Source organism: Euprymna scolopes, chromosome 11 (genome assembly GCF_053919585.1).
Source record: "Euprymna scolopes isolate OS-2025 chromosome 11, ASM5391958v1, whole genome shotgun sequence".
NCBI lineage: Eukaryota > Metazoa > Mollusca > Cephalopoda > Sepiida > Sepiolidae > Euprymna > Euprymna scolopes.
This window is the reverse complement of record NC_136492.1, coordinates 148972846-148987142: the sequence shown is the minus strand read 5'-3', so window position 1 is coordinate 148987142 and position 14297 is coordinate 148972846. Positions and strand designations below refer to the sequence as shown.

General features: G+C 15.4%; 2 protein-coding genes across 3 annotated transcripts in view; one reads left to right on the top strand and one right to left on the bottom strand.

Moving 5' to 3' along the window:
* The window catches only part of LOC145288109 (popeye domain-containing protein 1-B-like), a 1451932-nt gene that overhangs the window by 512601 nt on the left and 925034 nt on the right, over positions 1-14297 (bottom strand). The window lies entirely within an intron of this gene.
* Positions 1-14297, top strand: part of LOC145288223 (uncharacterized) — a 115675-nt gene that overhangs the window by 100129 nt on the left and 1249 nt on the right. The window lies entirely within an intron of this gene.

Below are 14297 nucleotides of genomic sequence, written 5' to 3'. Positions count from 1 at the left end.
TAAAATTAAAATAATAATAATAATAATAATAATAATAATAATAATAATAATAAAAATGTCGTTCATCAAATTCCGTCTGTGTTTGTTTACAATATCACCACAACTGATATTTGAGCTTGACGATCTTAAAAATAGTATTTCTTCTCTTATAGATAAAAAAAAAAAATTTTACAGGGGAATATTTTACATTACACCGGTGTAACATAAAATATTCCCCTGTAAAAATTACTTTTATCTTTAACAGAAGAAAGACTATTTTTTAAATTGGATTTTTTCCATTTTCGATACTTATCGGGTGAATTTCTGTACAAAACATATCTAAGAACACTGCAAGAAATACAAATTAGCTTTTTGTGAAATTTGCAAAACACAGGCTTAGCCGTTTCGGAACCTATAAGGAAGAAACTCGCATGCTCAAACTGACTTTTATATCATAGTAGAGATAATAATCTCTACTGTTATATAAAAGTCGCGTGTGTGCGGGCCGATTTTTTAAAATTTCATACAAATGTGCTTTATCTGCTTGGCAGTGTTCTTTGATAGGTTTTGTATCAGAATGTCTTCGGTAAGTATCAATAATCGAAAAAATTTGATGAAAGAAAGAACAGGCGATTTTGACTAAAGTTAACACCTTATACACCTTACTGCCATCCATAGTTGTTGTCGTCTCACCACGTTTATGGCCAAGTAAGTCTCTGGCTGAGTTTGGGTAAAATTGAAACCGCTATCTTCAGACAATTCTCACCTGGAAGATCAGATAATAAACATGAATTTATAAGACCAAAAAATTCAACCTTGATCGCCCTTCGGTGCAGTTGATAGAGACGCTGAATCTCTACGGTTCCAGGTGAGAATTTTCTAAATAAAATTAATATATTCTTAGTATCACAAAATTTCATGTTGATTCCAGAGTTCAACAAGATGCATTTGAAATGTAAGAAAAAAAAAAAAAGAAGATGAGAATTTAAAATAGAACAAGTGATTAAACTTCATGTCAAAAAATACAAATGCATTTGTTAATCATGTTAATGGTTTATATTTTATTCATTTTTTTATTATATTTTATTCATTTTTTTATTATATTTTATTCATTTTTTATTATATTTCATTCATTTTTTTATTATATTTTATTTATTTTTTATTATATTTTATTCATTTTTTATTATATTTTATTCATTTTTTATTATATTTTATTCATTTTTTTATTATATTTTATTCATTTTTTATTATATTTCATTCATTTTTTTATTATATTTTATTAATTTTTTATTATATTTCATTCATTTTTTATTATATTTTATTCATTTTTTTATTATATTTTATTCATTTTTTTATTATATTTCATTCATTTTTTTATTATATTTCATTCATTTTTTTATTATATTTCATTCATTTTTTTATTATATTTCATTCATTTTTTTATTATATTTTATTCATTTTTTATTATATTTTATTCATTTTTTTATTATATTTTATTCATTTTTTTATTATATTTTATTCATTTTTTTATTATATTTTATTCATTTTTTATTATATTTCATTCATTTTTTTATTATATTTTATTCATTTTTTATTATATTTCATTCATTTTTTTTTATTATATTTTATTCATTTTTTTATTATATTTTATTCATTTTTTATTATATTTCATTCATTTTTTTATTATATTTTATTCATTTTTTTATTATATTTTATTCATTTTTTATTATATTTTATTCATTTTTTATTATATTTTATTCATTTTTTTATTATATTTTATTCATTTTTTATTATATTTTATTCATTTTTTATTATATTTTATTCATTTTTTTATTATATTTTATTCATTTTTTATTATATTTCATTCATTTTTTTATTATATTTTATTCATTTTTTTATTATATTTTATTCATTTTTTATTATATTTTATTCATTTTTTTATTATATTTTATTCATTTTTTTATTATATTTTATTCATTTTTTATTATATTTCATTCATTTTTTTATTATATTTTATTAATTTTTTTATTATATTTTATTCATTTTTTATTATATTTCATTCATTTTTTTATTATATTTTATTCATTTTTTATTATATTTTATTCATTTTTTATTATATTTCATTCATTTTTTTATTATATTTTATTCATTTTTTTATTATATTTTATTCATTTTTTATTATATTTCATTCATTTTTTTATTATATTTCATTCATTTTTTTATTATATTTTATTCATTTTTTTATTATATTTTATTCATTTTTTTATTATATTTTATTCATTTTTTTATTATATTTTATTCATTTTTTTATTATATTTTATTCATTTTTTTATTATATTTTATTCATTTTTTTATTATATTTTATTCATTTTTTTATTATATTTTATTCATTTTTTATTATATTTTATTCATTTTTTATTATATTTTATTCATTTTTTATTATATTTTATTCATTTTTTTATTATATTTTATTCATCTTTTATTATATTTTATTCATTTTTTATTATATTTTATTCATTTTTTTTATTATATTTTATTCATTTTTTTATTATATTTTATTAATTTTTTTTATTATATTTTATTCATTTTTTTATTATATTTTATTCATTTTTTATTATATTTTATTCATTTTTTTTATTATATTTTATTCATTTTTTATTATATTTTATTCATTTTTTTATTATATTTTAATCATTTTTTAAATTATATTTTATTCATTTTTTTTATTATATTTTATTCATTTTTTAAATTATATTTTATTCATTTTTTTATTATACTTTATTCATTTTTTAAATTATATTTTATTCATTTTTTATTATATTTTATTCATTTTTTTATTATATTTTATTCATTTTTTTATTATATTTTATTCATTTTTTTATTATATTTTATTCATTTTTTTATTATATTTCATTCATTTTTCTATTATATTTTATTCATTTTTTAAATTATATTTTATTCATTTTTTATTATATTTTATTCATTTTTTTTATTATATTTTATTCATTTTTTATTATATTTTATTCATTTTTTTATTATATTTTATTCATTTTTTTATTATATTTTATTCGTTTTTTTATTATATTTTATTCATTTTTTTTATTATATTTTATTCATTTTTTTATTATATTTTATTCATTTTTTTATTATATTTTATTCATTTTTTTATTATATTTTATTCATTTTTTTATTATATTTTATTCATTTTTTATTATATTTCATTCATTTTTTTATTATATTTTATTCATTTTTTAAATTATATTTTATTCATTTTTTTTTATTATATTTTATTCATTTTTCATTATATTTTATTCATTTTTTTATTATATTTTATTCATTTTTTAAATTATATTTTATTCATTTTTTAAATCATATTTTATTCATTTTTTATTATATTTTATTCATTATTTATTATATTTTATTCATTTTTTATTATATTTTATTCATTTTTTTATTATATTTTATTCATTTTTTTATTATATTTTATTCATTTTTTATTATATTTTATTCATTTTTTTTATTATATTTTATTCATTTTTTATTATATTTTATTCATTTTTTATTATATTTTATTCATTTTTTTATTATATTTTATTCATTTTTTATATTTTATTCATTTTTTTATTATATTTTATTCATTTTTTTATTATATTTTATTCATTTTTTATTATATTTTATTCATTTTTTTATTATATTTTATTCATTTTTTATTATATTTTATTCATTTTTTATTATATTTTATTCATTTTTTTATTATATTTTATTAATTTTTTTATTATATTTTATTAATTTTTTTATTATATTTTATTCATTTTTTAAATTATATTTTATTCATTTTTTTATTATATTTTATTCATTTTTTTATTATATTTTATTCATTTTTTTTATTATATTTTATTTATTTTTTTATTATAATTTATTCATTTTTTTTATTATATTTTATTCATTTTTTATTATATTTTATTCATTTTTTATTATATTTTATTCATTTTTTATATTTTATTCATTTTTTATTATATTTCATTCATTTTTTATTATATTTTATTCATTTTTTATTATATTTTATTCATTTTTTTATTATATTTTATTCATTTTTTTATTATATTTTATTCATTATTTATTATATTTTATTCATTTTTTTATTATATTTTATTCATTTTTTATTATATTTTATTCATTATTTATTATATTTTATTCATTTTTTTATTATATTTTATTCATTTTTTATTATATTTTATTCATTTTTTTATTATATTTTATTCATTTTTTATTATATTTTATTCATTTTTTATTATATTTTATTCATTTTTTTATTATATTTCATTAATTTTTTTATTATATTTTATTCATTTTTTTATTATATTTTATTCATTTTTTAAATTATATTTTATTCATTTTTTAAATTATATTTTATTCATTTTTTTATTATATTTTATTCATTTTTTTAATTATATTTTATTCATTTTTTTTATTATGTTTTATTCATTTTTTAAATTATATTTTATTCATTTTTTTATTATATTTTATTCATTTTTTTAATTATATTTTATTCATTTTTTTATTATATTTTATTCATTTTTTTTATTATATTTTATTCATTTTTTATTATATTTTATTCATTTTTTTATTATATTTTATTCATTTTTTTTATTATATTTTATTCATTTTTTTATTATATTTTATTCATTTTTTTAATTATATTTTATTCATTTTTTTATTATATTTTATTCATTTTTTTTATTATATTTTATTCATTTTTTATTATATTTTATTCATTTTTTTATTATATTTTATTCATTTTTTTAATTATATTTTATTCATTTTTTTATTATATTTTATTCATTTTTTAAATTATATTTTATTCATTTTTTATTATATTTTATTCATATTTTATTATATTTTATTCATATTTTATTATATTTTATTCATTTTTTTATTATATTTTATTCATTTTTTTATTATATTTTATTCATTTTTTTATTATATTTTATTCATTTTTTATTATATTTTATTTATTTTTTAAATTATATTTTATTCATTTTTTTATTATATTTTATTCATTTTTTTATTAGATTTTATTTATTTTTTATTATATTTTATTCATTTTTTAAATTATATTTTATTCATTTTTTATTATATTTTATTCATTTTTTATTATATTTTATTCATTTTTTATTATATTTTATTCATTTTTTAAATTATATTTTATTCATTTTTTATTATATTTTATTCATTTTTTTATTATATTTTATTGATTTTTTATTATATTTTATTCATTTATTTATTATATTTTATTCATTTTTTTATTATATTTTATTCATTATTTTTATTATATGTTATTCATTTTTTTTATTATATTTTATTCATTTTTATTATATTTTATTCATTTTTTTTATTATATTTTATTCATTTTTTAAATTATATTTTATTCATTTTTTAAATTATATTTTATTAATTTTTTTATTATATTTTATTCATTTTTTTATTATATTTTATTCATGTTTTATTATATTTTATTCATTTTTTAAATAATATTTTATTCATTTTTTTATTATATTTTATTCATTTTTTTATTATATTTTATTCATTTTTTTATTATATTTTATTCATTTTTTTTTATTATATTTTATTCATTTTTTAAATTATATTTTATTCATTTTTTAAATTATATTTTATTCATTTTTTAAATTATATTTTATTCATTTTTTTATTATATTTTATTCATTTTTTTATTATATTTTATTCATTTTTTAAATTATATTTTATTCATTTTTTTATTATATTTTATTCATTTTTTATTGTATTTTATTCATTTTTTTATTATATTTTATTCATTTTTTTATTATATTTTATTCATTTTTTTTATTATATTTTATTCATTTTTTTATTATATTTTATTCATTTTTTTATTATATTTTATTCATTTTTTTATTATATTTTATTCATTTTTTTATTATATTTTACTCATTTTTTATTATATTTTATTTATTTTTTTATTATATTTTATTCATTTTTTATTATATTTTATTCATTTTTTTTATTATATTTTATTCATTTTTTAAATTATATTTTATTCATTTTTTTTATTATATTTTATTCATTTTTTAAATTATATTTTATTCATTTTTTAAATTATATTTTAATCATTTTTTTAATTATATTTTATTCATTTTTTAAATTATATTTTATTCATTTTTTATTATATTTTATTCATTTTTTTATTATATTTTATTCATTTTTTTATTATATTTTATTCATTTTTTTATTATATTTTATTCATTTTTTTTATTATATTTTATTCATTTTTTTTATTATATTTTATTCATTTTTTTATTATATTTTATTCATTTTTTTTATTATATTTTATTCATTTTTTTTATTATATTTTATCTTTTTTTTAAATTATATTTTATTCATTTTTTTTATTATATTTTAATCATTTTTTAAATTATATTTTATTCATTTTTTTATTATATTTTATTCATTTTTTTATTATATTTTATTCATTTTTTTTATTATATTTTATTCATTTTTTAAATTATATTCTATTCATTTTTTATTATATTTTATTCATTTTTTTATTATATTTTATCATTTTTTATTATATTTTATTCATTTTTTTATTATATTTTATTCATTTTTTTATTATATTTTATTCATTTTTTTAATTATATTTTATTCATTTTTTATTATATTTTATTCATTTTTTATTATATTTTATTCATTTTTTTATTATATTTTATTCATTTTTTATTATATTTTATTCATTTTTTTATTATATTTTATTCATTTTTTTATTATATTTTATTCATTTTTTATTATATTTTATTCATTTTTTTATTATATTTTATTCATTTTTTATTATATTTTATTCATTTTTTTATTATATTTTATTCATTTTTTATTATATTTTATTCATTTTTTATTATATTTTATTCATTTTTTTATTATATTTTATTAATTTTTTTATTATATTTTATTAATTTTTTTATTATATTTTATTCATTTTTTAAATTATATTTTATTCATTTTTTAAATTATATTTTATTCATTTTTTTATTATATTTTATTCATTTTTTTTATTATATTTTATTCATTTTTTTATTATATTTTATTCATTTTTTAAATTATATTTTATTCATTTCTTTATTATATTTTATTCATTTTTTTAATTATATTTTATTCATTTTTTTATTATATTTTATTCATTTTTTTTATTATATTTTATTCATTTTTTTTATTATATTTTATTCATTTTTTATTATATTTTATTCATTTTTTATTATATTTTATTCATTTTTTATATTTTATTCATTTTTTATATTTTATTCATTTTTTATTATATTTCATTCATTTTTTATTATATTTTATTCATTTTTTTATTATATTTTATTCATTTTTTTATTATATTTTATTCATTTTTTTATTATATTTTATTCATTATTTATTATATTTTATTCATTTTTTTATTATATTTTATTCATTTTTTATTATATTTTATTAATTTTTTTATTATATTTTATTCATTTTTTATTATATTTTATTCATTTTTTTATTATATTTTATTCATTTTTTTATTATATTTTATTCATTTTTTTATTATATTTTATTCATTTTTTATTATATTTTATGCATTTTTTTATTATATTTTATTCATTTTTGTATTATATTTTATTCATTTTTTATTATATTTTATTCATTTTTTTTATTATATTTTATTCATTTTTTAAATTATATTTTAATAATTTTTTTTATTATATTTTATTCATTTTTTAAATTATATTTTATTCATTTTTTATTATATTTTATTCATTTTTTTATTATATTTTATTCATTTTTTTATTATATTTTATTCATTTTTTATTATATTTTATTCATTTTTTTTATTATATTTTATTCATTTTTTATTATATTTTATTCATTTTTTTATTATATTTTATTCATTTTTTTATTATATTTTATTCATTTTTTATTATATTTTATTCATTTTTTTATTATATTTTATTCATTTTTTTTATTATATTTTATTCATTTTTTTTATTATATTTTATTCATTTTTTAAATTATATTTTATTCATTTTTTTTATTATATTTTATTCATTTTTTAAATTATATTTTATTCATTTTTTATTATATTTTATTCATTTTTTTATTATATTTTATTCATTTTTTTATTATATTTTATTCATTTTTTTATTATATTTTATTCATTTTTTTTATTATATTTTATTCATTTTTTTAATTATATTTTATTCATTTTTTTATTATATTTTATTCATTTTTTTTATTATATTTTATTCATTTTTTTAATTATATTTTATTCATTTTTTTATTATATTTTATTCATTTTTTTTATTATATTTTATTCATTTTTTTATTATATTTTATTCATTTTTTAAATTATATGTTATTCATTTTTTTATTATATTTTATTCATTTTTTTATTATATTTTATTCATTTTTTTTATTATATTTTATTCATTTTTTAAATTATATTTTATTCATTTTTTAAATTATATTTTATTCATTTTTATTATTATATTTTATTTTTTTTTTTTATTATATTTTATTCATTTTTTTTATTATATTTTATTCATTTTTTTTTATTATATTTTATTCATTTTTTATTATATTTTAATCATTTTTTATTATATTTTATTCATTTTTTTATTATATTTTATTCATTTTTTATTATATTTTATTCATTTTTTATTATATTTTATTCATTTTTTTATTATATTTTATTAATTATTTTATTATATTTTATTCATTTTTTTATTATATTTTATTCATTTTTTAAATTATATTTTATTCATTTTTTAAATTATATTTTATTCATTTTTTTATTATATTTTATTCATTTTTTTAATTATATTTTATTCATTTTTTTAATTATATTTTATTCATTTTTTTATTATATTTTATTCATTTTTTAAATTATATTTTATTCATTTTTTTATTATATTTTATTCATTTTTTATTATATTTTATTCATTTTTTTATTATATTTTAGTCATTTTTTTATTATATTTTAGTCATTTTTTTATTATATTTTATTCATTTTTTTATTATATTTTATTCATTTTTTTATTATATTTTATTCATTTTTTATTATATTTTATTTATTTTTTTATTATATTTTATTCATTTTTGATTATATTTTATTCATTTTTTTATTATATTTTATTCATTTTTTTATTATATTTTATTCATTTTTTTTATTATATTTTATTCATTTTTTTATTATATTTTATTCATTTTTTTTATATTTTATTCATTTTTTTATTATATTTTATTCATTTTTTTATTATATTTTATTCATTTATTTATTATATTTTATTCATTTTTTATTATATTTTATTTATTTTTTATTATATTTTATTCATTTTTTATTATATTTTAGTCATTTTTTTATTATATTTTAGTCATTTTTTTATTATATTTTATTCATTTTTTTATTATATTTTATTCATTTTTTATTATATTTTATTAATTTTTTTAATTATATTTTATTCATTTTTTTATTATATTTTATTCATTTTTCAATCAATCCACAGTTATTGTCGATAAGAGCTATTGTTTTGTCAGTAGTTCACCCTGTTTTCATAGGCATAGGTTCGATTTCTGTTCAGTTCTTAATTATCTCTTTTGGAATTTCTATTAAATTAGACCCATAAATAACATTATTTAAAAAAAAATGGTTCATTTAAGAATAGTATTACTTTTGCAAGTATCTATATTTGTTTGTATCGATGTTATACAAGTCTACATCATCAATCTTACTAAGGCCGGCGATTTCCATCCCCTCCTCCTCTGAAACGCACAAGGGGTCGTGTAGGTTCATTTTTTTGAGAATATTGTGGTTTGTTATTTTTGAAGCACTGTTTTATAACCATTCACCATTCTAAAAATTATTATTAAACTCAGATTATATTTTCACACATAAACAAATAATACGCGTCGTACATATGTACATTAACGGCATGTTAATCTGTTATATTTTCTTGATTTCTTCACTGAAAGAGACTTCAGTTAAATGGTCGTATTTTGTCAGATAATATGTTGGAATATTTGTACAAAAATATTCCTGCATTACTTCTACTGGGAAATTTCGAAATTGGTAATTTTAGAAAAACTACAGAGTAGGTATCCTTTGCGGGTTCGTGGCTGCCATGTTGGAAAACATAAAAATTGTATTAAAATAGAGACTAACTGTATAATGACTCTAGCATCAACGACAAAGTTAGACATTCAAATATATTTTTCAATACGTATTCTATTCTTTAATTATGTTCTGTTTTTGTATAAGAGAAATGACCAGAGTGCTTAATTATATATAAAAGAGCATAATTTATCGCCATTTCTTTTTATTAACAGGCTTAATTATTTCAAGGTGACAACATAATAAAAAATAATCTCTTAAAACAAACAAAATAGGTTAATCAGTACTGGAATGAGCTTTATAAAAAATGTGTTACTTTTCTTTTGAAGTGTAATGAAAATTCTCTTGTTAATGTAATGTCAATCAATTTTAATGAATACATTGTTTACGAATCATCATCTTTTAAAGATATGTGAGAATTAACATTTTCTCTGACTGAAAAAAAAAATTCATCTGACATATTTTCATTAGCCTCTGTATTTAAAATGGCAGGAAAAGAAAAAGAATATTCTCCCAAAAATAATTCCCTACTAAATTTACAACATTGCAAACATTTTTATTAGATATTGTGATGATAATCGATAAACACATCGATCATTAGACATTTCAAATCGTTGTCAAATAATTTAATGCATGCAGTTTCATATATTATAGAAAATTAGTGAAAAAACTTTTTCAATTTTCCAAAAATATTCGTAACTTTTCTTTTACATTCAAATTTTAGATTTCTATAAAAAGACCAAGGAAATTGCTTATTATTTTGTCAAAAAAAATTAATTTTATTTCACCATGGAATTATTTCAACCTGTGCAAGCGAAACCATTGTCTGACTATTGAGTTAAAAACAAGAAGCAATTAGATAAAGAGTGGGGGGGTGCATATATATATCTATATATCTATAAAAGTGAACGTGTCTGTGTGTGTGTGTGTCTGTGTACATTTCCCTATGCAATAATTCTGTCAATTTTTAGTCTACAGACTAGAAATTTGATATACAGGGTACTGAGATTTGGGAAAATCGATGTGATCGGTTTTTGGCCAGAAATTTGGCGATTAAGGGGTCAAAGTTCAACGATTTGACCTTTGAGACCTCCTCCGACAATTTTGGGTCTACGCACTTGAAATTTTAGATATAGGTTCCTTGGACATGGATCTAACTTAATAACTTGATTTGAGCCCAAAACAATAAATTTTAAGAGATCATAATAGGGATCAAAGTTTAAAAAAATTGACCTCTGTGGTCTCTTCCAAATTACTCAGACAATTTCTGGTCTAAATATTTCAAATTTTACATAAAGGGTATTCAGAGATAGGGCAAGCTTTTTCATCAGTTTTGGTCGAAAATTTTTAGTTACCAATATATAAATGTATGTATGTATGTCTGTTTGCATGTCTGCCTTAAACTTTCAATAGAGGCGACGGATTTTACCAAGATCAGTATCGTTTTAAAGTTCGACCTTTCATACGACAAATATGGAAAAATTGGCTAAAAACATTAATATCTTCCCCTTCAACTAGGCACTTTTCTACAGCGGCGGGCACTTTTTTCGCCGATATTTTTGGAAGTTATCCTCTCCTTTAGATTGTCTAGCCTTAATTTTAAAAAATATCGCTTCCGGTTTGGCGGTGGTCGTAACAACATAAACGTTAGGTTTTACCCCGTTCTTTCCCTCCTTTGCGGTACAGGTTCGAGCCTGCCTTCCTACTACCACTTTTTTTTTTTTTTGCTCAACATACACATCCAAACACCCGCGCAACGCCGGGCTGAAATGCTAGTATATATATATATTAAAATTGAAGTTGTAGTGTAAAAATAATATGCAATATATATATATAGCTGAAATGCTATATATATATATATATATAGCTGAAATGCTATATATATATATATATATATATATATATACTAGCATTTCAGCTCGGCCTTGCCCGGGTGTTTGGATGTGTATGTTCAGCAAAAAAAAAAAAAAAAAAAAAAAAAAAAACGGTCATTTTCTTAAAAATTTGACCCCTATTATGACCCCTTAACATTTATTGTTTTGGACTCAAATTATTAAGTTAGATCCATGTCCAAGGAAGCTATAACTGAAATTTCACGTGCTTAGACCCAAAATTGTCGGAGTTTGGTAGAGTTCTTAAAAGCCAAATCGTTAAACTTTGACCTCTTAACAGCTAAATTTCTGGCCCAAAACCGATCACAAAGATTTTCCCAAATCTCAGTACCCTGTATATCAAATTTCAAGTCTGTAGACTGAAAATTGACAGAGTTATTGCGTAGGGAAATGTACTCACACACACACACATGTTCACTTTTATATATATATATATATATATATATATATATATATATATATATATATATATATATTGCATATTATTTTTACACTACAACTTCAATTTTAATTTTCAATTTATGTGCTAATAAGCAAAATTTGTAAATATGCACATCTATTTTGCTAACAATATTTCCTCCGATGAGATAAGCCATTCCTTGAAAATTCATGGATTATGGGGAGAAAAACATAAAAAATTATTTTTATTCCTTTGTTAAACAATAAAATTTGTTGCAATTCTTATATAATTGAACTCAGAATTTCCATTCATATTTTATATATTATTACGAATGTGAACAAAAAAAAAATAATAAAAAGACATTTATGAAATACAAATAAACAATGAAACAAAGTTCCCTCTGGGTTCGAAATATCTTGCTGAAACAGAAAGAATTGGGAGACTCTTTAGACGAACGAACAACGCGTGAAAGTAACGAAGGCAAACACCAGTGATAACGTTTCAAAGTTAATTTTATATAAAAATTAAACTACGGCGGGGGGTGGGGTGAGATTAAATAAAATTAAAAAAAACAAATTACGATTATGTGGAAGGGGTATCCTAATCTACTATTTGAAAATTCCGACGAGAAATATATCGATACAAAAAAATACATCACTACAAACAAAACAATGGCAAAATGAACTCAGCACCTTAATTTACGAGAGAGCAGTATGCAATGAGAGGGGACTCACAGTTTTTACTTTTTTCTCTTTTTGTTTCAGGTGGTTGGTTAAAATAAATGTCTTTAATATCTGTCTCTTCGTTAGTCCATGATTCGAAAACATATTTGTAAAGTTCGCCATTTCCTCGTCATTTTATGATCGACATTATCTCTTTTTGTTTCAGTTATTCTTCGTTGTATGTCTTTTTAGTCCTCGTGTTCTAGAGTCGACATTCTATATTTTGACGACGTCGGTTCGTTCTCCCTTCTCTCGTTTGTCGGGATGGGAATTTTCCACGTCCGTCCAGCTCGGCGGCTCGGCAGAGTGTCTGTACCAAAATGTCATTTTTCCCCCTCTCCATCTCTCTTCTCGGTAGTTTTCTTATCCTTCTCTTTCTTTCTTTGTTCACTTAGGTCACCCGGTTAGTGACATGCTTTCTGGCCCCTGTTACTTACTAAGCGAATAAGTAATTTCTGAGAAAAAGTGAAAGTAAATGTGGTATTCTGGTAACTAATCCAAATAAATCCCTGGCTGTGCATAGAATGGATGTTACCACAATACCACATTTACTTTCACTTTCTCTCAGAAATTACTATTCTGATCTGGTTAAAATTTGCAAAGACCGTTTTTATTATAAAGTGCAGCGAACTAAGTATTAGGATATCCGTCCGATTCGCAGATGTAAATAGGGATTAATAGGATTAGTATTTAGTACAAAAACGAGCACAACTTTAAGCATAATCAACTATTAATTTAGCATAAACAAATCATTCTAGACATTTTCTATCTGAAAATTTAAATCTTTCAGATTTATGTTGAATTTGATTTATAAATTAAGCAAGATTCTCTGAATTTAAATTTCTTCTTAAGATTCTTAAACTTTAGAGTACAATTTTAGACATTTACTAGAATCAGGGTCATATAGAGGATTTTAATTAAAATTGGAATAAGGATTCTAGCCATAAGGTTTAGTGACATTATGATTTGATTTTTTATAAGGAGTGGATGAAAACTATTCTGTTCAGAGAAATAATATTCTGTTAATGCCGTATAAAATTACATTATAATAAATTCATCTCAACTAATTGAATGCCTTTTCTTTTAACCTCTTTCGCATCTCAAATATCAAGAGACTAAAATTCTAGTTGCAACTAATTCAA